General features: G+C 42.2%; 1 long non-coding RNA gene across 1 annotated transcript; it reads right to left on the bottom strand.

The window, feature by feature from the left end:
• Window positions 1-15,171: 15,171 nt before the first annotated feature.
• LOC146359387 (uncharacterized) lies at window positions 15,172-21,408 on the bottom strand. The gene is made up of 3 exons (XR_014787264.1): window positions 20,979-21,408; window positions 18,331-18,567; window positions 15,172-17,068 (listed from the first exon to the last, which is right to left on the bottom strand). It is a non-coding gene; the product is annotated as an uncharacterized LOC146359387 (long non-coding RNA).
• Window positions 21,409-27,688: the final 6,280 nt, after the last annotated feature.

The following is a 27,688-nucleotide window of genomic DNA, read 5'->3' as shown; positions in this document are numbered from 1 at the left end:
CACCAGGTAACCTGAGAAGGCCTGCTAATGTAATTTCATCACAGGACAATGGGATCATTGAGGAAGAAACAGACATGTCAGAGAGAACAAGATGTCTTTATTAAGCCAGAGTGGAAGGAGCAGGGCCTACACATTTAATACCTTCTATGTTTAATCAGAGGGCTAGAATAAACAGCAGTATCCACTGTAGATAGAGCTCTTGATTTTTTTAGAGTTACCTACCAAGTTTAAATGAATAATATATCTTGGAAGACTTCTTTGAAACAATCCTACTTCTGTTTGATGGCATGGCCATGCTTTAACCCTCCAATATACTCCAGTAATGCCAGAAAAACTTAAGATTTAAGGTCACAGTTAACTGATATTTAGAAACCCCAAACAACATTCTAGTGATCCTTCTTTAGACAAAAGAACTACAGACTGAATAGAGCTTTGTGTGTTCACTTTAGTTTTTATATTGTGCAGGAAATAACCACTGAAAACCTGTTTAGGCTGCAACACTATGCACACTAACCTGGAAGTAAGCTCCATTGAACACAGTGGGGCTTACTTCTGAGTAAATGTGTAGAATTGCTATGGTTTATCTGAAATTGCTGGGTTAAGATAATGCATCAGAGACATCTGGGATAATAGCGGTCTTAGGCAGGGGTGGGCAATTTGTGGACCTCCAGATGTTTTGGCCTACAACTGATCAGCCTTCACCATTGGCTATGCCAGCTAGGGCTGATGGGGAGTTGTAGGCCAAAACATCTGGAGGGCCACAAGTTACCCACCCCTGTCTTATAGGAAGAGCTGGTCCATAATCCTAAAAAAAGAAAGTATTATGTCTAAAAGTGATCTCCACCATTTTAAAGACAATATAGTTGATATTTATGGATCTATCCCAAGAAACGGAGCAGAGAGTCTTAAATATGTTTTATTTATGCTACATTTTGATCTATACATCACATGAATACATTCTAAAGGAGGCTAGCAACAATTACAAATCAGTAACTAGAACAAAAAAGCAGCATAAATTGACCACTTGTATGCTTTGCTGACACAGTACTCTCCAGATGTGTTGTACTACAGCTACCATCTTCTAGCCAATGCCAATGCTGGATGAGGATGAGAGGTGTTGTAGTCCAACACACCTGGAAGGCACCAGATTGTGAAGCATAATTAGCCCAAGTGACTAACCAAAATGTTCTGGAGGAGAATTGGTGGTTGTTACTACATTGAACTTTCTCTCCCAGCCCCAGTTTTAAAAGATTGCTTTTAGTTTAAAACTACATTTTAGAAATTGGAATAGATTTTCCCAGTCCTTGAGGGTTTTTTTTCTTCCAAAACACTTTCTCATGGGAGTTGATCTGGCTCTCACTCATAAACCCATTGATTTAGGCTCTCTGTTTGTCATGCATTCATCAAAGTCACCTCATTTCACAGTTCAGGTTATGTAAGGTCCCCTAATAAATCATACAATGGAACATTTGTATCCAAGAGCTTCTGCTTGTATTTAAACATGCATACCTTAAAAGTAATTTTTGCTAGTGTCTGCTCTTTGCTTCCTTTCAGACATCTAAAGGCTCAGATTTCCATACATGGCTGAAATGGTTTCTTCAGTAGACATCAGTCAGCAACTGTATTATGATAGGAACAATTATCAACATTTCTCCTTTAGATTTCATGCAATAAAAGGTAACTTTGAAACAGGATCTTGGCTTGCTTATGAAGAATGCTTTTATCATAACAGACATATTGGACTACTATGATTCTATATTATATAGAGGATAGTTATTTGATTGTACCATTTTGTTTGCCATAATTTCAAGGACAGCTTTGGGCACTTAGTAATTTACAGTGCAATGGTAGACATTTCTACTCAGAGGTAAGCCCCACTGAGTTCAATGGTACTTACTCCCATGTAAGAGTATATAGGATTGCAACCTTTACTGGTTGTATAATTATGTTGGGGACTTGAAAAGTAACTGGATCTCTCATTCAGTTATCAGCTTCTGATTAGCCAAGTGAAACTCTCAGCTTCGTGCTCATGAATGCATAATTGGCCAGCTTTAGTCTTCATCAACAGGCCCTTAATGAATGACCCAAAAGACTGCAGAGGAAATGTGAGTGATTCTATACTATTCAGCCAATTTTCTAAATTTTTCCCTCCTCCAAAAATGACCATTTATGTCCTTCAAAGACTAGTAATAAAACTGCTGGTAACATTCATGCTGCATATAAATGAATATATTATTTTCCCAGCCTTCTAAATGTCATTTTTCTTGTTCAGTTGGCAAGTTCCAGCTTTAGATATAAATTGATTAAAAATAAATAAAAACTAGACAAGGTAGCAATATTAAGACTTGAGTATAGCCTTTGCTTTGTTTTAAACTGAGAATGCTAAATACCAATATTCCCTTCCATGATCTAGTAGGAAAGGCTTGTTTGCATATGAATGCAAACTTTTTAGTCTTACTAAAACAACGGTTATGATTCAGATCTCATGTCACTAGACCACAAACACTCTGGCTTCCAAGCATTTGATGGAAAGGCATCCACAGACTCCTGTTTGCTTTGAAGCCACCTAAGTTCCATTTCCATACAAAACAAATCAACACTTCCTTTGTCTTTTAAAAATATGTATTTAAATGTTGATATACCACTATTCATAACACACTAAAACAATATAAAACAAAAACACCACCAAATAAAATAAACATATTTAATAATAAAACAATCCTATAAAAACAGCAGCAAAATCTAGTCAAGCAAACAAAACAAGACAGAAGCTAGCAGATGGCCTCAAAAATCAAAGGCCTTCTGAAAAAGGAATCTTTAGGCACTTGCAAAAGGAGGTTAAGCAAGAGAGTTCCGAAACATCAGGGCTGCCACAAAAAAAGCTCTGTTCCTCAGGGCAGAGGTGGGAGTCTGTGGCCTTTCAGATGTTGGACTACAGTTCCCATCATGCATGGCCACTGACCATGTTGGCTTGGGCTGATGGGAGTTGGAGTCCAACGACATCTGCAGAACCACAGGTTCTCCACCCCTGTTGTTGGGGGTAGCCTAGCCTTTCCATGTTGGAATCTGGAGAAGGACCTCTTTCCATGTTGGAATCTGGAGAAGGACCTCAAGTGCCAATGATGGGAAGAGACATTCCCTGGGATAACTAGGAACCAAGTCAGTTAGGCCTTTAAAGATCAGAACTTTAAAGATGAGGCATTAGGTATGGGAATGGTAGTCCAACATCTTCCACATTTACTTATGAAAACTGAATTATCTGCATGCTCTCTCTTTATGAACACAAACTTCACTTTCCATAGGGGTGTGTAGAAAACCAGTGAGTTCACAGTCCTCAGGATTACAGGTGATATTGTGATAATTAGTCTTTTGGAACTCATTGATCAAAACCAGGGGTGTTGAAACCCTTTCAGTCAGAGGGCTGAATTCCATTTCAGAGAAACAGGGGGGGGGGGGCTGCATTCCAGTGGTGGGTGGGTTTGAAGGCAGGGAGCATGGATAAAAATACCAGGATACTTGAGCTGAAAGCAATTACTGCCAATAACTGAGCTTTAGAAGAGGTATTTTGACCTTTTAGAATGGGGAGGAAATTGTACCAAATGCCGGTAAACTACCAAATGATCTGTAAATGGGAGAAGGAGATGGGGCCAGAGGAAGGAGTGTGGCCCCCTGGGGAATCTGGAGGGCTGGATTCAAGATTCCAAAAGGTTCAGATTTGGCCTCCGGGCCTGAGATTCTACAGCTCTGATCAAAAGTCACATCAATAAGAGCACAACTGGTTATGCCTCATCCTAAAGAAAAGCCAGTGGGGGCTGGGCTGGGCTGGATGAAATATATAAAACTGGTTGACATAAAAACCACAAGAAGAGCTCTGTACAGGACCAGCCCTAAGCAGATTTAAAATGTCATGCCCCATCCTTGTGCCTTATTGTATGCTGACTGCTGAGCATTATAACAATGCATATTAAGTTATCAACAGTTAACATGGATACGATCTAAGCATTTCCCTTTTTAATCTGTCATTTCTTACTTCCTGCCCTTGCAGCTATGCCCTGGATGGAGACCAGAAGGCTTCCAGTGATGGCCCCTGGAATGCCATGGGTAGTTACAGTGCCTTGCATAAGTATTCACCCTCTTTGTCTTCTCTACATTTGGTTGTGTTACGACCTGGAATTAAAATGGATTTCATTGGCATTTGTACCATCTGATTTACACAACAGACTTAACACTTTGAAGGTGCAAAATATTTTTATTGTGCACAAAAGTTAATTAAACATGATCAAACTGGCATTTGTTGGTTGCATAAGTACTCACCGCCCCTGAGTAGAAGCACCTTCGGCAGCAATTACAGTTGTGAGTCTTTGGGAGTAAGTCTCTACCAGCTTTGTGCTTCTGGATCCTGCAATTTTTGCCCAGTCTTCTTGGCAAAATTGCTCAAACTCTGTCAAGCTGAATGGGGACCATTGGTGAACAGCAATATTCAAGTCTTGCTACAGATTCTCAATCGGATTGAGGTCTGGGCTCTGACTGGGCCCGTTCTAAGACATTCAGGTTCTTGTTTTTAAATCACTCCAGTGTAACTTTGGCTGTGTGTTTAGGATCGTTGTTCTGCTGGAAGGTGAACCTCCGCCCCAGTCCCAGGCCCCTTGCAGAATGAAAAATGTTTTCCTCTAGAACTGCCCTGTATTTGGTGCCATCCATCTTGCCCTCAATTCTGACTAGTTTCCCAGTCCCTGCCAATGAAAAGCATCCCTACAACATGTGGGACAGTGTTCTCAGGGCGATGAGCACCTTTGGCTTTGCACCACACATAGTGTCTTGCAGTAAGGCCAAGAAGTTCAGTTTTGGTCTCATCAGACCAGAGAACCTTTTCCCACATGTTTGATGTGTCTCCCACATGCCTTTTGGCAAAATCCAAATTTGGAATGGTTGTTTTTCCAGCAATGGCTTTCTTCTTGCCACTCTTCCATAAAGCCCAGGTTTGTGGAGTGTCTGAGTGGTATTTGTCCCATGGATGGTTTCTCCCATCTCAGCTGTGGATCTCTCCAGCTTCAGAGTCATTGGCCTGTTGGTTGCTTCTCTGACAAATGCCCTCCTTACTCGGTCACTGAGTTTTGGTGGATGGCCTCCTCTAGTCAGAGTCACAATTGTGCCATATTCTTTTTTGCAATTATGGATTTAATGATGCTCCAGGGGATGTTCATAGTTTGGGATATTTTTTTAATAACCCAACCCTGCTTGGTACTTCTCCAGAACTTTATCCTGGACTTGTTTTGATAACTCCTTGGTCTTCATGATGCTGTTTATTTAGATGTCCTCTTCCACAAACTCTGGGGCCTTCAAGAAACAGTTGTATTTAATCTGAGATCCCATGACACTTGAACTGCACACCGGTGGACTCCATTCAACTAATTATGTGACTTCTGAAGGCAGTTGGTTGCACCAGAGTTTATTTAGGGGTGTCACAGCAAAGTGGGTGAATACTTATGCAATCCAGACTTTTCAGTTTTGAAGGGCACAATCCTATGCATGTTTAGACAGAGAAAACAGAGCTGGCTGGGAAATGCTGGGAGTTATAGGCCTTTTCTCTTTCTAAACATACATAGGACTGCACACTTATTTGTAAATCATTTTGTAAAACAAGTAGATTTCCCCCCCACTTTGAGAATATGGACTATTTTGTGTAGATCAGTGACAAGAAATCCTAATTAAATCCATTTTAATTCCAGGTTGTAACACAACAAAATGTGGATAAGTCCAAGGAGGGAGTGAACGCTTATGCAAGGCACTGTATCTAGTCAAAGAGCTGCCTCTGTGTGCTGCCTCCAACAGTCTAGGCAGCGGCTCTTTTCCCCAAAGAACAACGTAGCTGATGAAGGCAAGGATGGAATGTTGGCCGCCAGGCAATGGAGGCTGGTGGCTCCGATGTCAGTGGGGCAGTGAATCCGTTCCGGGTTTCAATTAGAACCAGTCAGACCTCTAAAGGAGCTATCCAAAGTGCAGAGCACCTTAGATAGCTCCTTTAGAGTCCTGTCTGGTTCTGACTGAAACCTGGAGTGGATTCACTGCCCCACTGACATCAGAGCCACCAGCCTCCACTGCTCCCAGACAGTTGCCTTTGGTTGGGCAGGCCTGGGCTCCGCATGCTCTTAAGACATCTCTGAGCTAGCGCAAATAGCCTGTGGGCAACTCTGGGTGCTTCCTGAAGAGGCTTTTGCCCTGCAATTGCTCCACCTCGTTCACAGAGTTTTATGGAGGCTCCAGAAGTCACGGTCTTCCACTTGTAGCCCTCCCAGGTTTTCCCACTGCTTCTTCTGTCCCCATTTCTTGCCACAAAAAAGCCCTTAAGGAAGGAAAGACAGAATGGGGCACAATGCCTTTTGGTCCTTGGGGCTAGGAGCCCTCCGAATGGAAGTACCCTTTGTCTCATCAGAGTAATCTTATGTTTTGCTTCCTGCTAGGACAAGGACTGGTATGGATTTAACAGATGTATTGTATTATGGATATTGATATGAATCTGGGGTTTTGACTGGTTTCATATTTTGAGATATGGTTAGGTTTTGCTATACATTAATTATCATTCTGATATTTCAAATTAATCGGTTTCCTCCCACTCTTCCCCACTGCTCCCTGCATCTTGTTATTAGCTGCTCTGGGCTTGCTACAGGAAGCAATAAATGAAATGAAATGAAATGAACATGAAAGAAAGTTGCTGCAGTGCTAGTGAGAATCTGGCCTTCTGTCTCTTAACACCTTGCATTCATTACTCTGGGATGTAATACTTCTGTGGGTAACCGTGGTTTGGCTTCTCGCCTCCACACAGACTATTATGTTACCTGCACAGTGAATGGACCTAAGCAAGTGATTTGGATCTGCTGAGAATTAATCTGTAACTGGAGAGGATGTGTATGTCCTGAGACACTTACCACTCTCAGGTAGCAGGGGGGTTTCTTCTCTCTGTTACATTACATTGGTTTGTGCTCCTTTGTTCAGCAGCCAAAAGAGAGGCTGTCAAATAAAAGGGAATATGACAGATTTGAGTTTTCACAGGGCCAGTTCCAATGTTGGCTTTTGCTGTTTGCATTTAAAGGAAGAACAGTGGTAGGCAAGGGGATGGCCCAGGTCCACATCCAGGGTATGGAAACACAAAATAACATTCAGAACTTTAAGACACCAGTCAGGCTAGTCCGAAGCAAAGGCCCCAAAAGCCAGCTGCAGCACTGTCCCACATACTTCACGGATCAAGTGCAAGAGCCCTCCCCAACTTGGTGCCCTCCAGAAGTGTTGGACTACAACTCTCAGCATTCCCAGCCAGCTTAAGGAGGGCTGAGGTACAGAGTAGGGCTCACAATTCACTTTGGAAGTAATATTTGCATCACGCATAACTTTGTATGTTTCCCCGTGGAAGCTATGCTGCTAGGTACTGTGCTGCCTCCCTGCTGTCTCTTGATGCGTCCTCTCCAATTACAGATTAATTCTGAGCAGAACAGAATCGCTTGCTTAGGTCTAGTCACTCTTTCAGCTTCTCTCTTGCCCCCCCTATGAATACTTCTGTCTGCTTCTCCAGTCTTACAATCTCTAATTTTGAATGGCCACTCCATCTCAGCCCATAATTTGCTCCTTTGACCCACCTCTCTTTTGGCCACCACCTTCCCACTTTTAACAACCTGCTCTCTTGTCTGCATTTTCTCTCTGTCCTCTTTCCCCATCTCTTCTGCTTTCCCCCCTCAAATCTTGATTTCCCTTCATCGCCAGTCTCTTTGATCACGTAATCTATACCCAACTCTTTCGCCTTTTGTGGTTCTCTTCCAACACCTTTCGCTGCTCTTTCCATGCTTCTTTTTGCTCTCCATCTGATCTACATGGCTCAGGTGGGATACACAATGGGATAAGGCTGTGGTTGTTTTCCTGATCTTTGCAAGCAGATGCTGGCCTCATCATCATGCTTTGGAGCTTTGTGGGTAGGCTAGTCCTGTTACATTTTAGTCCCTGGTGTTTTCCATTTTTTGCCACTACAATCTATCATCTATCAGTTACAGTCAATGTTTGAAATTTGGTAAATGCCAATGAATGCTGAGAATCCCAAAGGAACATGGGGAGTGTGTGAAAAAAAGGATGTGTGTGTGTGTTTATTTCCCCGCTTTTGGAACATACACCAAAGAATGTGGACAACTGTATAAGAAACTGTCAGCATTTAGCAGTATGACCCAATTTTTTCTGATTCTCAGAATTACTCTGGCATTATTGACATTTTCAAACACTGACCGTAATATGCATGTCTGAGATTTAAAAAAAAACACACAACTAAAGGTGTGATCCTATAATGCTTAGACAGAAAGAAGTCCTACAGTTCCTAGAATTCCCTAGCCAGCTGGCAGGGAAATGCTAAGAGTTATAGGACTTTTCTGTCTAAACATGCATAGAATTGGTCCCTAAACTACTCTGCATTCAGTTACCCTATGGATCCAAGAAGGATGCTCTATCTATCTATCTATCTATCTATCTATTTCTCTATCTATCACTTTGCACTATGAGCCTTTCTACACCAAGCATTTATTGTGTGCTCATGATTCCTCGTGGTAGTTTGTGGGGGCTTTACACAAGGTCGTCATCTTCCAGAGCCTCTCCCATGCTTGGCAGCCATTATATCACTTTTTCCCCCTAATGAAGAAAGTCTGGTATTTCTGTGAATGGCAGCATGAAACCCTGCTGTATTTGTGCAATTCTGCTACACCACAGCATCACCTAGTGGTTGTGTAATGGAACATACAGAAGGCAGAGAAAGACACCCCACCCCCTGAAAAAATCACATGTAATCCCACAAAGGTGATCTTAATCCCACAAAGAATCTGGAAGCAGAAGCCTCAATAAAGTAGTGGTTTAAAAGCCTCATGTAGAAAAGCCCTACAAAAGCACCCAGGCTGGAAGACTTATGGTCTCAGTCAGGCAAAAGCAAGAAAGAATGAAAGAGAAGATGTCCAATAATGGATGAAATAGGATGGGATAAGCTTGAAGCAGACAATGCAAGAAAAGATGAGGTTGGTGGTTTAATAAAGGCTTTGTGGAACAAGTGGGTTTTAAGAGAAGATTTAAAGTAGGAGAAGTCATTGGCTCTTTTTCTGTTATATTGTCCCGTTAGGTTATCAAGAAGCTCAAATGCTGATTCTTTCTTCCTGATTACAAATGATATCCTTCTGTATGTAACATTTTATCCTATGTAAAGGGGAGATTTTTAATTCCTTGGTTCACAAAATTCTTCATCCTTGCCCTCATCCTCCTCTTCTTCCCCAATCCTGTGTTTCTACTATTAGAGTTGCCAGTTTTTTCAACTGGTCCCTGCTCCTGTGCATTGAACTGCACCCATTTACAGGTGAGAATACTGATCTCCATGCAACCTGTGCCAAAGCTTCTCCTGCTGATTTCTGCAATCACGCTGTCATGAAAGGCAAAACAGGCCAGTTTTCCACTGGTCAATAGGCAGCCTCAGTAGGAGAAAGAAAAGCTTCAAAAGCATCTGGAAACTAGCCCAAACTAGCATTTCTGGAACGGAACAAGTCAGTGGGACTCATGGAAGGGAGCTCCACTGACCTGTCCCGTTCTGGAAACACTTGTTTTGGCTAGTTTCCAGGGTTGCTGTAGGCTTGCCAGCATTGGATACTTCCCTCTGTGTACGAGTTCTCTGCTCATACATGGTAACCTGAGCCATGGAGCTCTGTTCTATGTATGTTTATTCAAAAGGAGGTCCCACTCGATTCAATGAGACCAAAACAGACATTACATTAAATCTATAACTAGCAGCTATGTCTTTATCTTCTTCTTTTTTTACTCTAGAGTAGTATGGGTGGTAAGGGGGCTTTTAAGAACTAGATTGGGCCCCTTGCACCTACTCTAGAGTAAAAATGAAAAAGCCATAACTACTAGATACAGATTTAAAATAATGGCTATTTTGGCCCCTCAGCAAAAATATGCTTGTATGCCTCTCACCTGGCTTTTTTTTTTTTTTTTTACTTTACGAATAACAACTGCATACAGGGCTAGGGGAATCAAATTGAGACCACTGTATATAGGGCGAGGGGGCTTAACCCGTTCTCCCTGTGCCATGATCTTGATGAAAATCACCCTCTAGAGCTATTATAATAGCTTCTCTCCAGAGGGGAAACAGCAGCTGGACTGTGACACAGGGGAAATGGTTAAAAGACAAATGCCTCCACATGGGCTATGGTCCCAATCATTGCCACCGCCATCTTAGAGCTGTCACTTTTAAAGTAAAAACAAGACAGGTGAAATGTATACAAGAATTTCACACTTTGAGTTGGCTCACACGTAAGGAGAAGCCAGCCAGGGTGAATTTTCTCGTGGGGCTTTTTGTCATAACCTTAAAACAGCCCATGGGTTCTGGGTGGCTTGTCAATCATGCCAACAACCCACCCTTGCTGGGTTCACACATAGCAAGAAGCTACACCGCACCCCTGTGACACCCTGAATATTCAAAATGGCTCCCGCTGCCACAACAGACAAACCCACAGGGAAATTCACTCATGGTGCCTTTTCAATATGTGCAAACTGGGAGATCCAGGAGCTGCCTTCTGTGAGAGGAAGGAACCTTCCATCAGAGGAAGGGGTCAGCTTTTGGAAGGTCCCTCCAGCCAATTTGGGGGGATCCCCTCCCCCTCACACCAGAGCTCACTCAATTCAGCAGAGTCTCCTGACTCCTTGTGTAGCATTTTCAGGTGGCTGGAGGGGCTGCCATGGGAAGGAGAGGGTGCGGAAGTCCACTTCCATCAGAACAACTGATCCAGCATAAATCTGGATCCAACCCATAGTCTAGTTTGGCCCTCTCTTTTAGGTAAGTGTGCATAGGACTGTAGCCTTAGGATTTTCCCAAACCATCAGTTTTTAATGCAATAAATGTGTAGTTGTGATTTCCAGGCATCTTTCCTCCAGGTTGTACTTCTGTTGTGAGAAGATTGCATTGTTCTGTCTCTTAATGTATTCTATTTTGTATCTGGGCAACATGTGATTCTTCCCAATCTATTGCTTTTGGGACCTCCACTTTGAATTTTGTTGTGCGGGAGTCACAGGCCTTTATTAGGAAGGAACAAGATAAGGACTGTAAAGCATGTGATGTAGTGACTAAAGAGTGGAGCTAGGACATGGGGGAGAGCAGATGAAACTACAAGGCATTCTAGGGCAAATCACTATAATTGATCTAACCTGCCTCAGTGGGTCTTTGAAAAGTTAGAACACAGCTTGGATGGAGCTGATTGGAGAAAGGGTGAGATACAAACCTAGTAATTAAGATAAAATATCCCTTTAGAGGATAATAATCCTCACTGCAGAACATATTCTCCTGAAATCTGCATATAATACAATCCATCTTCGAGTTGATCATTTGGATAAAGGCAAATACAAAGCAGAAGATGACTCCAAGGCAAAGACAAAGCAGAAGATGACTCCATGGGGAAGCATCATTAGTGGGAATCTGAAACAAAACACTTTCTTTATGTTGGCAGTAATGTCCTTTGGCCACAAAACTGGGTTTTAATTCAGTGAAGAATTAGGAGAGAAATGCCTGAGAGGTTTTAAATAGCTGCAAGAGGGTAGTGACCTCTTCCATCAAACCATCTGTCGTGAAAGTTTTGATTTCTATTCCTAAAGTGAGGTGTACTTTCCAAAAGTAATAGATGAGTATGGAAATGTAACACTTCTCCCCAGCGTGCATATAATGCCAAAACAAATTTCTCTGCAATCTCATTGATAGTTCTGGCTCGAATAAGATCAGCCTCCATGGCAAATAATTTTCTTTTGAGAAATGGTACCTCTTCCTATCCTGTGACTGATAAACCAGAATGAGCAGGTGTTGTCATGGCAGCAGAGTGATCATGAGAAAGATACATTTATTCTCTAAGGAGCCCCATCCAATAATAAATTAAAGAACAGTTCAGAATGATCATAAAGGAATTGTGTCATCATAAACATCAGCACTTTCTCCCACTGCGCCTAGAGCCTAGAAAGAGCTTTTCTTCAAGTGCTGCATCTTCATCTATTTCTTGCATGAAAATATTCATAAGACAGTTCAAAATCAGAGCTAAGGCTTCATATATAGAGCCATATATATTCAGCCATATATAGAGGCTATGGGCATTTTTATGACCAGCATGAAGACTGATACTTGAACTTTGGCTGATCTATGCATTCCACCTGCAACAGGACCCTACTGCATGTTAAGGAGGGAAATCGATCCACTGCTCTGCTTTCTGCACATGGAAATCTGCATACCATTGCACAGAGTGGGGGAAAAGAATCCCATGTTGGGTGAATCTGCACTCCTCCTTCAACATGAGAAGTTCATGTCAATAGCTAATAATTCTGTCCTCCCAAGCTGGCCATCTCCTTATACGACCACTTTCCACACATCAGCCTCAATAACCATGGATGTTGTAGTCAGCAGAAGAATTGGATTGGGTCTGAGCACAGGGAAATTGTGGTGCCCTTGCAACAGACTTGCTACATTGAAAGAAGAGTTGTGCATCTTGAGCAACAAATGAGTAACAATTTCCCATTTATTTCATGAAAATATGATAATGAGGTTTTGAACATAGGAAGTTGCTTTGTGCTCATCAGATCATTGGTCCATCTATCCTGATAGTACTCTGACTGACAAATGACCCTTTCAGATCTGCTACATAGCACCCTTTCTAACAGAAGCTGGGAGCTGAACCTGGGACCATCTGTATGCAAAGCTCTTTCTCTCCCAATGAGCAAGATCATCTTGGGTTGGAGAAGGATGAGGAGAATGGAGGAGTGACCAGGTATGTTTCACATGAATGGGCAAGGAAAGATGTAATCAGCAGAGCTACTATCAGTGGAGAATGGTGGCTCCAATTTTGGGGGGGGGGCTATGATTCCATTCTGGGTTTTAGTCAGAATCAACCAGAACTCCAAAGAAGCTATCCAAGGTGCTAAACCAAATCCCCAATTTGGTCTCTGCACCTTGGATAGCTCCTTTAGACTTCTGGCTGGTTCTGACTAAAACCCAGAATGGAATTACAGCCTCACCGAAATTCGAACTGCCAGCCTCCACTGGCTATTATTTCTGGTTCTTGCCTGGCCTACTGGTGGGCAGCCAAGAGCAAGTCCACATATCTGCCCAGCTGATGGCAGCCATGAAGGTGGGAGGTTTCATAGCAACTTCCTGCTTATGGAGAACAGACCACCTGAATTTTGCATAAACTGAAATTGTTCATTAATCTACCAAGCAGGGAGTTTTCTCTTCTTTTTTTATTTTAGCAGAGCTCCCTGCCATATCAAACTACATCCTAAATGTTAATGAGTTACACATTTTCCAGTTACAGTTTTCAGTTTAGGAATGGAGAGTGCTGCTGTGTTGAAAAATAACTGATCTCTGTGTGCATTCCCCACTCCCCCCAGTATGGCTGGCCCAATTGCACAAGCAACTAAAAAGGACAGCAATTATTTTGGGGGTGCCAATGAAACAGCCTGTAATTTGAGAGGTTCACCCTGGGAGACCATGAGGCTGATGTTACAGGGGATACCAGGTGCAGTTCTTGGATCATGTACACAGAGCTGCAGTTTGGCATTCTCCTGTGTCATAAGAAGACAGAGGTATGATGCAGATTTCTACGGTGACTAATTTGTTCTTGTCTAGGGATTTTATAAGATGGGTTTTTGTGTATTTAGCTTGATCCTGGATCAGTGGGTAATATATCCCATGTCATTTCCTAAGAACAAAGTGCCACCCAGAATGCAGTTTCATTTCTGGCTTCTGGTATGGGCTCAGATAATTTTTAGATGGAGAACTCTGAGATTAGGCGTGCCTTTCATCTTTTATTTTAAAATCTTAAACAGTTTGTACATTATTTAAATTTAATATAAGACCATGGACCAAGTACAAAATACATAATCGTTACAAACAAATCACATTTTAAAGCATTCTAAGTTTAGTTCTAGGAGCATGCCTCTTTAAAGATAAACATTTCTCACCTAATGATATTTCTGAGCTTGTTGCAAAAATGAGTAAAGAAGTTGAGGAGGGCCAAGAGGACAGATGTTGTCTCTCTCAATGAGGGCTGATGTTTGGTCCTGAAGTTTTTGTCTCTCATATTTATATGATTTCTTTTTATGCTGCTTATGTGATTTAAGTCATAACAATGAGGGTTTTCCCCCCCTAAAGTTCCGAGCTATGATTCTGGAGAGTAATATATTTATGTCATATATTGTGAGCTCTGCTGAGACAGATTTTTTTTTTAAAAAAAAAACAGAATACCATCTGCTTCTCTGTCATAGGTCTATTTACTTCTTAAAATGTATCATGTCATCTTTACTCCTTTGCATCATAAGCAAAACATATTGACAATACTACACATACACAGACATCCTTTCCGGCTTTCCCGCAGTTGTTTTATCTGATGCACATTTTGCTTTTTCCTGAATTTACATAGGAAAATTCTACCATATCAGCAAGCTCAGAGGTTAGTTACAGCATATCAGCATAAATGCTTCCTTAGAATGCCTTGCTAGAATCAAACTGATTCAAACTTCATCTGATAATACATTTTAATATAATTTTTTTAATGAAAGTTATACACTTATAAGAGATAGATGCTCATGAGAGATGTAGAAACCAAAACCGTTTAGGATAAATATTTTCAAGGTAGCTTATTATGCAGGCTGGTGGAGAAGTCTTGCAAAGACTTCTGGGGCAAATATTTGTCACATTACTTGCTGCCACGCAGCTAACAAAATGGCTCAGGCAAGCTCTGGTACAGATCTGAAACATGCACTATTCTGAATCAAGGCTAATATGTGCTGATACAATAGTAATATAACATGTATTCATGGCTTAAAGGAGGAAAACAAAGGGTTGGATCCAGACTTAGTAATAGTTAAAGTAGATCCACTGAAATCATGACTAATTTAAGTCCCATTGGTTTCAGTGGGTGTACTATAACTATAACTAAAGGCTGGATCCAACCCATAATAATAGTATGTGAAAAGAAACCACAGATAACTCACATAGAGTTATGGGCCTGATAAAACATGCTCAAGACCCATGTTGTGTCTTCGGATTGGTTATAACAAATTCCTAAAATCTAGCATGGAACATTCTTGTCAATAAAAGCAAATGTGACAATAAAAGCAAACACTGTGTGAAATTAATCCTTTTATTTGCATTTGTTTTGGAGACATCATACATGGTTTGGAGATCTATTTCTTAAAATTAATAGCAGATGTGTCAGTATGCATTGTATAAGGGCACCATAAAGCTATGAAATTGTCATAACTGGACCATAAAGTGAGAAGTGTAGTTTACACGAGGACATTACTGAGAAATGCAAATTAAATAGTTATGGGGTGAATTCCTCCCCCCCCCCCAATCAATCCAGTTCTGATTTGCCCTAGCTCTGGCTATTCGCTCTATGAAAACTTCAGATATGGAAGTACCTGAAAACCCCTAATGCCAGAAACTCAGTTAACTGAAATCTCCTGCGTATCTGAATTCACTGTGGCCTTCATCAGTTGACAGCAGGCACAGCATCATCACATGGAGGAGGAGTTCCACAAGGTTTAATGGAACCCTGTCTTCCCTGTCTTCCCACCCTCCCAAGCAAGCACACAGGTACAGGCACATGCACAGGAAGCATAAGGAGCCATTACAGATCAAGCTCTGTGTGGCCCCCATACAGTCCCTAGGCAAGGGGTGGGGTGGACATTCTTAGCCATCCAGGGACCACACGCCAGAGGTGGGCGGCGTCCCTGAAAAAAGTGGGCAGCCCCAGCGCAACGTGTGTGGAGTCAAAGTTAAAGTGGGCAGCGCCACCAACACAGCTGTGCATTCGTACATCATACACTCACCTTCACACATAACACACACTCATTCACGAACACTCATCCAAACACACCCACGCTCATGCAAATCACACACACAAAACACACATTAGTACATGCATAGACAGAACACACACACACACACACACACACACACTGCAGCAGTTAGGCATCCACTGGATCCAACTGGAGACTTTAAAAATGTCTAATTGCCACCCAGGGGGCGTGATTTAACAAATCTTAACTGATTTGTCCTGCCACCCCTCTCTCTAGCTATTTAAAAATTATATCCTGCCTTTCCTTAATAGTCTAAAATGGATATTATTACTACTACTACTGGGGAGATCCGGGTTCTAGTCCCCATTCTGCCATGAAACTCACTGGGTGACGTTTGGGCCAGTCACTGACTTTCACCCTAACCTAACATACAGGGCTGTTGTGAGGATAAAATGGAGAGAACGAGGATCATGTAAGCCACCTCTGGCTCCTTGGAGGGAAGGCAAGATATGTAATAAATAAATGTCATATAATCCGTGGTTCAGGCTGAGAGAACACGTACCTGACAATCCTATATGCATTTACCTAAACTCAGTGAAACTTACTTTTCAGTAGACATGCACAGGATATCATTGTCAGTGTTTCATCTCTTTTTATGTCACATTCATCTAGGCCTAGGTGGCCTACCTACGGATAAATTGTTGATTTACTGATGTGGAGAATGAATCACAGCAAACTCATTACAATTCTTCAACTTAAACATTCCACCCCCAAAATTACCATATTTAATGTGAATACTGAAGTCAAATGGGCATCTATTTATACAGACTTCCCGCTGGAGAACACACTGTCTTTCTCTGGATAAATTGTGTCCAGGAAATGAAGTACAGGTAACTGAATAACTACAGAAATGTTTTGCATTAATTTCAGACGTCTACAGGAAAACGAAGCAGTCACCTACCAGTTTGAAAACCCTTATTGATCCCTATTCAACACTTTATATGTTTAAAGTAAAATATATATGCAAAAAGGTGGAGGAAGTGGGTTTGTTGTAAATCTTATGGGCATAAAAGAGGTTTCTCATGCTGTGAAGAGTTGAAAACGGAAGCTGCAGGTGGCCTTACATTCAGGCATCCAGGGTGCTTCCAGACAGGGGGCTTCTACAGCTCCTTATACAAAGGCATTGTGCAGCTGTTCTATCTTGCCCTCCTGAATGGATTTTCTGCGGTAAGAAAAAGAGAGAGATGTGGTGGGAAACACTGGAGGCTTACAAGGCAGGGCTTGCAGAATGGAGGCCCAGCACTTTTTGATTAGGAAGGATGACAATGTCACGGCCTATCCCCCCGCCACAGGCCTATCCCCCCGCCACACACAGGCGCACCCTTCCCTGTTGCTTCTGAGTTTAACCAAAATCCTCACAGTAGCTGGGGGGGGGGGGGGATTGGATTTTCCCAGCAACAATTTATTGTTGTCACTATTCCTGTTATAATGCAAAATGTTTTGGGTTGGCTTGGACTTGAATGGACAATTAAGACCCATTAGCTTCACAAAAGACCTGCTTTTGCTGCAGATAAAACCTGCTAGAACTGGTTCCTTGACTTTGAGATAAAATATTTCTCCCTGGTGCTGGGAAAATAAATTCCTAGAAAAGCTTGCGCTTTTATGCTGCTTGGGGACATACTGTTCTGGTTCGTACAGTCCACGCTGGCTTATTTTCTTTACTGCATGTACCAGTTGCGTGCTGGGGGGATTTGCATAACTATCCTTAGGGGGGGGGCTTGCTTTGTCATGCAAATCCAGCAAAGGTGGCTTGTTGCCATGACTATCAAGCCACTCCAGAATCCCAAAACAGCCCATTGGGTTGAAAAGATTAATTCCGGGCTGCAAGGAGTCAAAGCAGCTGAAGTGGGGAATGAGCATTTCAGGATAAAATGGACTGTCAGCTTTAAGTCCTCACTTTCTCTCTTTTCCTTACTTATCCACTTTGAACATAGTAACATAGGAAGCTGCCTTATACCGAGTCAGACCATTGGCCCATCTAGCGCGGTATTATCAACAGCGATTGGCCGGGGATTGCGCCTGGGACCTTCTGAGTGCAAAGCCATGGATGCTTTGCGCAGAAGACTTCGGGCTGGTGGGAGGCTTCATTACCCCATGGCTGTAGTGTAACATGTTTGCCTCTTTGGAGCCAAACTAGGCATTATCTCTGCACATGTGTGCTCCCAACCCTACGTTTGCTGAGATAATATGGGAACGCAGAGGCAGGGAGCACATTCCGGGGAGGATTGTGTGTTGGAGGGAGGGGCCTGTAACATTTCCTTTGCCTGCCAATTCTCTTTAGCAAATGTTTGCTCAGGCTCTTTTCCCCCACACCTAGCTTGACTCATTTCCAGTTTAGAGCCCACCTAGGAAAAAATCCTTAAACATTGTCCTGGGGGAAGGGCACATTTGCAGTGAGAGCCGGTTGTTAGGTAAGAAACTTACCTGTCAAGTCTCCCCTGCAAATGCCCTTCAGCTCCTGCATTGATGGTGGGACGGAAGAGCAGGATTGGAACCCTCATATTTCCCTCATAACATCTAGTTCACCAGGCCAAACCTGCAAATAGAAGGCTGTATGGAGTTCAACTCCTTCTTGTAGTCCACTGTAAGTCGAACATCTCGCATGAAGGAGCTTTGCGAAGGGTCCAGCTAAACATGATGGCAGCCAATCGGAATCAAAATCTGTTGTAATGACACAGAAAGTGGGGAGGGGGCTCCAAATTAAGGCACTAAAGAGGTGGGTAAGCACAGAGTCCTTCCCTCACCTGCCGATGGTGGTGGTGGTGGTGATAATGATGATGTTTATGATGATGATGATCACATTTATATCTCACCTATTTCACTCTTGCAAGGAACCCAAAGCAACTTACATAGTCCTTCTCCTCTGCATTTTATTCTCACAACACCCCTGTGAGAATGTGAGAATCAGTGACTGGCCCAAGGTCATCTAGTTAGCCTCAGGGCCAAGTGGGGACTAGAACCTGGATCTCCCAAGACCCAGTCCAACACACTAACCAGTATACCACACTGGCTCTCCAGCTTACCTCTCTACTGCTCCTCTTCCCATGTATTTTTCTCACATCTGGGGGTCTATTACCTGAAGTGAGCCTGGCTGAGAGAGAAGCATATTTGAAGGGAAAAGGTGCAGAGAGAGGTAAGCAGAAGGAAGAGGATTCCTCTCCTCTTATAGACACACCCATTTTGCTTCTCAGATCAGACCTTCTATCCCCTACTTCAAACATAATTATTTGTATCTCCCCCTCTGTCACATCGAATTTGGCCCTAAATGGCTTTGGGGCACATGAAAAGCTGTGGACCTCGAAGAACACAAAACAAAAATGGAAAAAGCAATTATATGAAGCACAGAGGGGAAGGAAGTGCAGGAGGAATTCTACTGAGGAAAATACAATGCAATTCTCTATAGAGTTGCAAGCTCTTTAATGGATTTCCATGGGCTTCACCATCCTCAACTCTGCTGGATGCTGGCCAATGCCTGTATAGCAGAGTACTTGCCTATCTGTTATGCATAACACTGAGGATTAAAAAAAAGAATAACATGTGAGTTTTGTTAATGTTGGCTCAAGCCCTGAAACACACTTATAAACTGACTTGGAGACAGGTAGGAAAAAGGGGAGTCTCATGCCTTGTTTTCATTAGGCTGGGGTTTTTTAAATTAAAAAATATATATCTATAAGCACCCAATAAACATTAGTGTCCCAATCCAGCTCTCGTCTTATTGTAGAGCTTTATAGGGATGTACACCTCCATCCACATAAAATGTATCCATCAAGTATAGCGGCAGCCAGATGACCCCCGTGAAATGTACCCTTACATCAGCTGTGTGTGGGGATCTCTTGGCAGGAATGGGAGCACCTTCCTGAATGTACACTGTCTCTGCATTGAGATTCAAGGAATGTTTCAGCTAGTCAGCCACCACCATCTTCGTGCTGATTGAGTGAGCAAGGAAGTAGATACCTGATCACACCATGGTAGGGTCAAAGGAAGGCCAGGCCCAAAGGAAACTTCAGAGGAGAAGGTCCATTGTTTGGGTATGCCCACCATTACACTTTCTGGAAAGTGTAGCTACAGTAACATGAGGCCTGAACAGACTGGAACTGCAGCCACTTAGATTGAATTGAACCAGCTTTTTGAACAGGAATTGAATCTGGGGGTTGTATCCAACTGGTGTCACTCCACTGACAGAATGCTCTTTGAGCCAAAGGAAGCTTTCATCAGTGGAACAGTAGGGTGGGGAAGCAACTTTCAGCAGTTTCTCCCTCTGCAGCCCCCTGTACCTATCCTAAATGTGCTCCAGAGAGCTGCAGAACTCTTCGGAATCCTCTGGGATATTCCGAAGGAATTCCCCAAAATCCCTCTCCCTCCTTGTTCCACTGGCAACAGCCTCCACCACATCAAAGAACATGCCATCAGTGAAGAGACACCAATTGGATGCAACCCTGACAACTTTGAAATACTAGATGGCCATAGCAAATGCAACATTGATGTTGACCATGGAGGAGAAGGCTATCAGTGACTACTAGTCATGATGGCTATAAATATTTTGGAGGTGGTATGCTTCAGAAAACCTGTTGCTGGGGAACATGAGTGGGAGGGTGCTGTTGTGCTCATGTTCTGATTGGCCACTGCGCGGACAGAATGGTGGACTAGACAGGCCTTTGGTCTGATCTGGCAGGGCTCTTCTATTGGGTTTTATCCAATGTTAGTCTAACTTTGTTAGTCCCATTCATTTCAGTGGCTCTATTCTAAGAAGCACTAACATTTGGATACAACCATATGTTCTTATCTTTTGTCACCGTTGTACTCATTTGAGAATGTTAAAAAAGGAGAAAAAAATCAGAGGAATTAAAAAAAAAAATGTTTTAAAACTTGACTTATTGACAGAGCCCATTCTTGCATCTGATGGGTATGTACATTGTTATTTGTTTACAGCAAAGCACCAAATAAACATTACTTAATTTACTGGCAACTGAGCAACCTGGGCAAGGAACTAGGAGATCACATGCTGTTGAGTCAAGGTAGCCTGTACTAAAATTTGGAAGGAAAGTACAACAGAAAGAAAGAAATCCACCTACCTTAGGGGCTGAAATGAGTCACTGCTATGTCCTTTATCGTCTTTGCTGTTCACTGATGAAGTTCAGACGCTCTGTGATGCTTAGAACTAAGCCTCATAATTCATATAAGGTCCTAGTACTGTTGAATAAGATAGTGATATAACAACTTTCCATTTAGTGAATGCCCAATCGTCATAATAATTATGTTGTGTAGATGTGCTCAGGCCTAGCCAGGGCAATACATGCAAAATGTCCAAGGGAAATGTAGCATGAAAACATTTCTTTTCCTTATAAGTGAAACTGTGGGAAAACTTTTTACCACACCTTAATTAACTTTGTTAGGGCCATCAGCGGCCAGATAAAATTGCTATAGAGGAATCCTGATCTTTGCTGTGAGCTCTGCTATTCTACGCAAACAAGGAAATGCTATGAATTACATTCTTGTCTCCTTAAAGGTTCATCAACAATGTCTCCTTTATAGCCTTTGTCCTGGTTTTCTCATTAAAGGGTGGTGGCTTCACTTTACACCATCCCTTTACACAAATAGTTTCCAGTTTCGTGCATCCTGACTATGTACATCATAAAGGGATGCTGTTTCAGCCAGCTTTTTTCTCATTGCCCAGAACTTTAAAATACGACATGATTAACTTGCAGTGAATGAAATGCTGGACATAAATTTTAGGAAGTGATTTTGTTTGTTTGTAACATTGTTCAGTGTTATATACTTCCTTATCACCTGCATCAAATCACTGTAATATAAAACCAAAGAACATCTGCATGCCAAGTTACCTCACTGGGAAATAATGACTGTGGGTAGAGCTGAGATAAAGATTTTCAGCTTAGAGCCAAACTCACCTACTTCTGTGTGGAAGAATGCAATGAGATACAGCAGTCTGGCACACTGTAATACAGCCAAGGTTATTTATTTCATTAGTATATTGCAGACATTGGGCTTTTCCAGGGAGGATCTACTGAGAAATCACCATGGCTCATTTTGCGGGTGATCCAGGCTGTGTTTTGCCTGTGGAAAATCCATTAAGGAGGAAAGGAGCAGTACAGCCGCATATTTTCTTTGATGGTGTGGACAGTAAAATGCAGAATGGAGGTGGGGGGAGTTGTCCCTAGGGACGGTGGATGAAGTGCTGGAGATGCACCTCCTTCTCTGATTGTCAGAACACAACGCGTTTAGCACCAGAAGTGAAATCGTCTACTTAACTTTGGAGTTTGCTTTTGTGCTTTTTTGTCTTGTTTTTTAAATGTATAGTAGTGGTTTTGCAAAGGAACAGACCTGTGCAAGCACTATAAATAAAACTTTAAAAGTTTCAAATGCTGTGAGACAGCTTTGAGATGATGGTGACGGACTGTGTGTGTGTGGGGCGGGGGAAGCGGGGTACCCAAACTTTCTTTTTACATAGCTATGCGCTGCCAAGGGGGGTGGGAATCTGCTCAGCCCTTTCCAAAGGAAGCTGGTGTGATCTCCTTTGAGCTCTTCAAAACGGCATTAACAGCCACTTTATTATTTATTTTCTTTGCTGCTTTACTCCTGACCGCTTAAATTCATAGTTGTCTTTTAACATGTGTGTGTGTGTGCGTGCATGCGCATGTGCTATTCCAGCAGAACAGACTTGAGCAAGGACTATAAATAAATAAAAAAATAATGATTGCAACCTACTCATTCACTTGCCTCATGCTTAGCTCAGACAACAATGGTGGTGAGAAGGAGGACCAGGAGATGCCACTGCCAACTTGCTCACTGGCTCTTTGCCTGCTAAGCGAGCAAGCAAGCAGCTGATGAGAAAGAGGATGAGGAGCAAAAGCAGCTGATGACAATGGTGGCGAGAAGGTAGACTGGTTGAGGAAGGGGGCCCATTGAGGGGGCCTTGCCCAAGGGCCCTCAAAAACCTCAAGCCATTATTGCAAATCAGGGCAAAAAATCCTAAGTTCACTGGTGGACTGAACTGGACAAGAAAGAAATCTTGGGGCTATGTTCACTGAGAACAGCTATCAACCAAGATAACTAGTAGAGCATCCAAATTCAGAGACAGCATGCCACTGAATATCAGTCGCATGGGGGGGGGGGGCAATGGGGAAGAAGAGTTCCCTTCATGCCTACACTTTGCTTGTTGACTTCCAGAAAACATCTGGATTACCTTACCTCCCCCCCCCCTGTAAACAGGATGCTGGGCTAGGCAGGATCTTTGTTCTGATCCAGCAGGTCTCTTCTTCTGCTTATGTTCTGTTCTCCGTCAGTGTAGGGTGGGTAAGGTTAGACTTGTTTGTATTGTTGTTTGCTTCAGAGTAGCTAAAAATTCCAGCAGTCACTCTCATAATGAGTGATTTGCCCTTTGACGTAGTAAGGCTTATAACTCCAGAAATTCCCTCTAGTTCCCCCACATTTCTTCCTCAGTTTGTACCTGCAAGACAAGTCTGACAATGAAAGGTCATCTACAGAAATAATCTCTCTCTCTCTCTTTCTCCCCCCTAGTCTGTATTATTGTTTCCAGAAATATGTTTGAGATCTTAATCTGTATGAGGGTGTTCTGTTGTTGTTTTTAAACACTCTCTCTTTAGACTTTCGATTAGTTTTTTAAATGCGAATTAGTAGCAAACAAGGAAGTAGTTTGTTTTTTTCACTTGAGACTGAACAGGTCATGGCTGCAAACAGCTGCACTACCATAAGATTTTAAGAAGAATCGCAGCAGAGCATTCATCTGAAGTGTGAGCCCAGTTCTGGAAATTGCATTACAGGCATACTTTCCAGCAAGTCCACAGTTAGGTCTGCCAGGAGTCTTGCTCTCCCATCATGCATCTTTTTTTAAATGCACCTTTACTTATTTATACCCCAGTTCTTCACCACACACACACACACACACACACACACATATATATGAAATATATATATAACACTTAAAAATAATAATTAGACTGCTCCAGGGGTTGGTGACATTACAAGTGCTGGCCAATAGGTAACATCCATGGCACTCTGTCATGTCATTCCATTCAGACTGGAAACTTGTAGAACTAGGTTTTCCAAGCTTTCCCCAAGACAAAAAGTTTATGTTTGTACTGAGCATGGTGAAGGCACTTTTAAAATGTCCTTATTCTTTTAAATACAATATTGTGCTTTCACTGAAAGTTGTACAGGCTTCAGTGTTAGACTCTTGCACCTGTTTTTCTATATATGAAGTCCTTCTTGGTATTCTGAGTCTGACTATACCTGGGCAGAAATCTACCAGGGGGTGTCCAGACCTTGCTTTGAACAATGATAATAATCAAAATTGCTGCAATAAGTTTCAGTGAACCCTTTTTATTTTCCCAGAACGAAACTGTTGCAGTTTCCTTCCTTGTCTGACCCTCAAGGCAATGACTATAATAGCAGTATAAATGCAAAACCACAAACACTTAGACAAAAGGTCTCTGTCTCCTGGATCTTGGCATAGTAAATCAGCCTTCAGCAAAAGCCATATACTCCATTTATTCTAATTAAAAAAAGGTCTTGGAGAGAGAAATGTTACTGTTAGAATCTCTCCAATCCTTGAGATTCATTTAGAGCTTTTCTACACTAGGCATTTGTTGTGCACTCATCATTCCTCACGCACAGATGTTTACAGGTTCTTTAGATGACATTGTGGCCCTCTAGTTTCATATCTGTTTCTTAAGAGCACTTTTACAAGGTTTTTTAGAGTGGGGAAAACAGAGAATTATTTACAAAAGCAAAAGCAAATGTATTTTCCTACTTACGTAATTGAGTCTTTCCACTATAGCAAAGCACCACCTAGATGTTATATAGCAGAAAATCAGGAAAATAAAATCTCGTTGTGTGGTGTTCAGAACTCAGTTCTGCAATGAACTCAAAAGTAGATACAGCAGATTAACATCCTCATGTAGAAAGCCTCTGAGAGCTTTTCTACATGAAGCATTTATTGTGCGCTCATTGTTCTCTACTCATGGTTGTTCACAGGTTCCTTAGACAATACTGTGACCATCCACTTTTTCTTCTGTTTTTAAACAGCACTTTCCACTAGTTTTTTTTAGAGCAAGGAAAATGTGGTATTATTTGTGAAAGTGGAGAAAAATGCTTTTTCATTGTGCATTTGTTCTATTCCGCTATGCCATAGTGCCACCTAGAGATTATGTAGTGAAAAAGCAGGAAAGGAAATGCCCTTCATGTAATAATCAGATTTCAGTTCTTCAATGCAACCAAAAGTAGATACAGCACATTAACAGCCTTGTGCACTTCAGGGCTTTTCTACACAGTTGCGAGTGCCACTTAGTTAGAGTACTATGGCTGCCTTAATATGGGCTGTCCCAAAGTTATTTCCAGTATTGGATGCTAGCATATCAACTTTATTATTATTTCAGCATCTCCACCACTTATATCGTGTGAACATAAGAAATTAAGCACTACTTGAACAGGAGAGCTACAAGTAGGAAGTCGTGCCTGCTTGGCATTTAAAAGTAGAGCAAGGGAAGGAAAACACAGCTCGTGGGACAAAATGAGCCCCATGCACAAGTCGTGTTTGAGCCTGTTATTGGATCTGTCTAACACCACATCTAGAGGAATTTTTGTCCTTGACTTGAATGGGCAGCCAATGAAACAGATGCTATATAGGTTTGCTGTCACCTAACAGTCTGGGAGCTGATGACTTTTAAAATCAGAAGACTCTCCTTGGAATGTCAAAGCTGGGCTTGCCTTGTGGAACTTGTTTTGTAAATGGCCAGTTTCTGGATGTCCCTCAGTGCTTTCTGTGACATAGATTTTCATTATTCTTTCAATACAGGGTGTTCCCCCCGCCCCACACACACACGATATCTCACTCTTTCAACTGCTTCTTACCGCAAGCACTGAAGTAGCACCAAGGATGCCCAGACTGGGCCATGTGGCATTCCACACTTGTCCTTACATATTTAAAGAGGGCTGGCCCTACTAGTAGGCAAAGTGAGGAGACTGCCTCAGGCAGCAGATGCCAATGGATGGGAAACAGACAGAAGTAAGGTGCTGGAAGCTAGAGCTACATATGCCATATGGCTTGTCCTGAGTCCCCAAAGCTAGTCTGCTTCCCTCAGGTGAGGTGGCAGACACAGCTTGTGTTGACTCAATTGCCAGTCTGGTTGACTTCTGAATATGGAAGGGGTGGTGGTGCCATTTCATACTTTGCCTCAGGCAGAATAATGTCTTGGGCCAGCCCTGTATTTAAAGGAACTACATTTAGCCTTGTTGCTAGAGAACAGATTTGCTACAAGGGATAGTGGTGGGGATGAATAGGGGGTTGGTGTCCTCAGTTGATGGAATGCTCTTTTGTCCCAGTGAAGGCCTCCATCAGTGGAATGGTGAGAGAGGGGATTTTCAGTGCTTCCTCTTCCTCTCTGCAGCACCCTGTGCACCTCAGGTCTGCTCTGGAGAGCGGGGGACCCTTTAGCATGGTGGCAGGTGGTGCAAGAGGCAAGGAAGGGCTATGTGGGGGACATCGGTTGCTAAATACCTTGGAAGCTTTGCATAGAACGACAGAAAACAAAATAAATAAACAAAACAAAATTGAAATATTTATACACTACCCTACATTAACTAAAACCAGTGTGGCATACAAAATTCATTAAAACAATTGCAGTTAAAATTTAAAAAATTGCAATCCAACAGAGAGCCTAACTAAGCTAGGCATTAAAAGCAGAAAATGTTCAGGTAAACAAATACATTTTTGACAGGCACCATATGTGCTCCCCAACCTGCTCAAGGACACCTAGTGTATAAATAGTACATTTCTAATAAATTGTGTGTTTGCTTTGTGCTATGAGAATTATAATACTTTGGTAGATTACAATGGGTAGGCTTCCCCACACACACACACACACACACACACACAGACATTTTCCCCTGCTTCTCTAACAAAAAAATAAAATAAAATCCACTACTTTACTGCCTGAAAAATGAACTGCTTTATTGTCATAGACATAATGTTCACTCCAAGGCTTACTACTACTCCACTCTAGATCCCTGTCACCCAAGGATTATGCGTACTTTAGTATACAAGAGAAAGATGTGGAAGGACAGAAGCTTCTGCAGTGATATAAGGCAGCTTGGTGTAGCCCAAGGCCCCAATTTCACTTTCCCCTTCAAGGGTTCTCAGTCTCACATTATGACTGTTCAGTATTCAAAAAGGTGCTGAGTAACTGGAATAGACTAGTGATGTAAAAAGAGAGTCCCAGATACTGCCAAGTCCTTTCAGGAATTGGTCCAAAAGATGCAGAGTCATGCCAGGTTCACCCTTCGATCAGGCTATGCTTCCATTTTGTATATTTCTCTGTGCCGCAGTTGATTAGCATGCCAAGCTGTTAATCACACTATTGCTGATTTCTATCCTTTGGCTCTATTGCTTCCTGAAGAATTCAATAAAACAGCAGTGGCCATAAAAATAGTAATTCTCTTAGGCTGCAATCCTGTGCACACTAACCTTGGAGTAAGTACCACTGAACTCAGTAGGGCTTATGGGCTTCTCCACATGGGGTTATATTGTGTGATCAAGATTGGTTACTCATGGAAGTTTGTGGGTCTTCTACACAACCTCTGGGGTCCCTTATAACCTTTATCCTGCCTTTGTAAATTGTGGGAAAAGTCCAATTTTTCTCTAGGAAGCACTATGAAGCGCTTTACTTGCTGGGTGTACTTCCATAATGGCACTAAAACAGCAGTGCCATCTAGTGGTTGTAAAATGAAATGTATAGAACTTACCAAG

The sequence above is a fragment of the Heloderma suspectum genome, chromosome 1 (assembly GCF_057233095.1).
Source record: "Heloderma suspectum isolate Gila_16-S chromosome 1, 16-S_ref, whole genome shotgun sequence".
NCBI lineage: Eukaryota > Metazoa > Chordata > Lepidosauria > Squamata > Helodermatidae > Heloderma > Heloderma suspectum.
The sequence above is the reverse complement of the archived record's forward strand: the minus strand, read 5'-3'. Positions and strand labels throughout refer to the sequence as shown.